We start from the raw sequence: 2,792 nt of genomic DNA on the forward strand, positions 1-2,792 counted from the left end.
AAGGCTATCACATGACCTGGCTCTCCCCTTCCTATGTACAAAAGCAAACCCACTCAAGCTTGAGCAGAAATAATCTGAACAATGACAGGAAGCAAGTGGGAAGAGTTCAAATGCCAGTTAACTGACTAATGGAACAATGTTCTATTGCTATATGATAGATTATGGTTTGACTTAAAAAGGAATGAAGTTCTGATACACATTACAGCATGGGTAAAGACTGAGCACATTGTACCACAGGTAAAAAGTCAGACAGAAAATGCCATATATTATATATTTGCATTTACATCTACATTAAATGCCCAGAATAGGCAAATTCAAAAAGACATTAAAATAGATTAGCAGTTTCTCAGAGTTGAAGGATTTGGGAAACATAAGTAATGACTAATGGATAAGGGCCTTTGGGATCCAGTGTTGAAAGCGCTCCAAAACACTGTTTCATTGGCAATCCCAGGGTATACAAGTTCAGCGTGTGGAATGGGACTCAGGGGAGGGGACAGAACAGCGCCGTAAAACTACATCTGGATCGCTCATCTTCTCCCACAACTAACAATATTCTCAGAAAACAATATTATGTGACCAGAAAAACCATGTTTTCTAGTAAGCTTCCTTGGGGCACCCTTGACCTCTTTGTTTCTCAGGCTGTAGATTCAACATGGGGTTACAACACAGAAGAGAACAGACACTAAGATGTCCATGTCCAGGGAGTAGCCTTCCCTGGGTCTGTCATAGTTGAAGTTGGCTGTTCCATAAAAGACCACCACCACGGTGAGGTGGGAAGCACAGGTGGAGAAGGCCTTTCTCCAGCCCTGAGCAGAGGGAATCCTAAGGATGACAGAGATGATGAGTATGTAGGAGCCTGCAGGGAACAGGCAGGGGCTCAGGCCGATGGTGGCACTGGCCACGTGGAGCACAGACTCATTGACAGAGGTGTCTGAGCAGGAGAGTTTCAGGAGCAGCGGGATGTCACAGAGAAAGTGGCTGATCTGGTTGGGCCCACACAGGGTGAGTGTGGCTGCCAGTGCTGTGTGAGTCACGGAATTCACCACACCACACAGCCACGAGCCGGCCACCAAGCAGACACAGACCTTCACACTCATAAGAAGTGGATTCTGAAGAATTATCACATAGCTGTCATAAGCCATGGATGCCAACAGATGCTCATTGGTTGCTTCTGTCACAAGCAAAAGATGTAAGAGATGAGATCTTCTTAGGACAAGGTCTTCTTTTTCTACCATACCTTGACTATGGTATAGCACATGTCTAAGAAATTCAAGTTATGGGTGAAACAACACAATGGAACGTGGAGGGAAAGATTGACTACAGACACATTTCCCAGAAAATTTGCCAGTTAAACAAACGAAGACCACTAAGACCAGGAAAAATGGCTCCTGCTCTTCAAGATGGCAGGAAATTATATAAGCTTAATTTAGCCATTGTTGTTTGGATCTCCATTTCTTTGAATTCTGTCTCAGTTCAAGTGATAATTTGGAAGCAAAGATTTAGAACAGTAAGATGTGGTGGCAAACACTGGAGGAGCCCTAGATACTGCAGCTTGACTTTGAGAACAGGCTCATTCCCCTGGGGTCTTCTCTATTTTCACGGTCCATGTTGTCACCAGTCTGTGAGCACAAGGAGCAGAAGCGATGACAGATATCCTCCTTGAAAGGCCTGTGAGCACAACAGAGGTAGCCTTCTGGGGTAAAACTTCAGTGAATCAGCTCAGTTTTATTCCAGAGTACAGGGAATATATAGGATTGGGAAGTGTGGGGACTAAGCCTAATTTGCGTTAAGTGGCACGCTCCTATCATAAGGCTTCCAATGTGGCAGCAGGGTCTATACTATAGCAAAGCTCCTAGTACAAAGCTTAGTTACCGTATGTGCTGCAGTGGGAAAGGCTTCTAGCAGGAAACTGTGCCAAGGGTGATGATAGAGATAAACCAGGCATCCAAGCTTAGAGATAGCTTTCAGATTCAGTCCTCTGTGCCCAGAGATGTTCTTCCGACAAGGGCAGGAAGTCTTGCTGGGGATAGAGTCTGCCATGTTGCTGAGCTTTGGAGAGAGCTGCCAGGCTATAACAGACTGTAACCTCTGACCAGTAAGATCTCCCAACACATTCCTGGATTCCCTAGCTCTGGGTTTATTCTTGTATATGTTATCACTGTCTATTAGCGTTTTTTTTTTTTTTTTTTTTTTTTTTTTTTTTTTTTTTTTTGGATCCTCTATAAGTATCTAAATTCTATTAGGTAAGGATTTTTTTAAAAAAAGATTTATTTAAACATTTTTTAATTTTACTAGCCCCAGTGCCCTTCCCTCCCCTTCTTTTACCCCTACTTGCCCCCCATCCACCCCTCAGAGGGGATAAGGCCACCCTTGGGAAGTCAATTAAGTCTGGTATGCCAAGTTGAGGCAGGACCAAGGCTCTCCTCCCTGTATCAAGACTGAACAAGGTACCCCACCATAGGGAATGGGCTCCAAAAAGCCAGTTCATACACCCAGGATAAGTCCTGGTCCCATTACTAGGCCTCCCAACAAATCAATGGCCTAAGAATTTATATTAATTCACACATGCTGCACAAACTGGTTAAAAGAAAGGAAGGAAAATGAACTCAATGGCAAGCAGGAGTCCAAGTGAGCAGAAGAGAAAAGGATCTTCCTTTTGCCCCACCTTTTTCTGGTTGCTGCCAAAAAGTGCTACCCACCATTGGGGTGGGGCTTCCCACATCTATTAAGGTAATAAGAAAGCATTTCAGATGATTCTAATTTATATCAAGTTGACATAAAACCCAGGGTTA

General features: G+C 43.8%; 1 pseudogene; it reads right to left on the reverse strand.

Annotated features, from left to right (window-relative positions):
- Positions 1-527: 527 nt before the first annotated feature.
- The window catches only part of LOC101995455, an 8,907-nt pseudogene continuing 6,642 nt past the window's right edge, over positions 528-2,792 (reverse strand).

The sequence above is a fragment of the Microtus ochrogaster genome, chromosome 21, assembly GCF_000317375.1.
Source record: "Microtus ochrogaster isolate Prairie Vole_2 chromosome 21, MicOch1.0, whole genome shotgun sequence".
NCBI classification, from domain to species: domain Eukaryota; kingdom Metazoa; phylum Chordata; class Mammalia; order Rodentia; family Cricetidae; genus Microtus; species Microtus ochrogaster.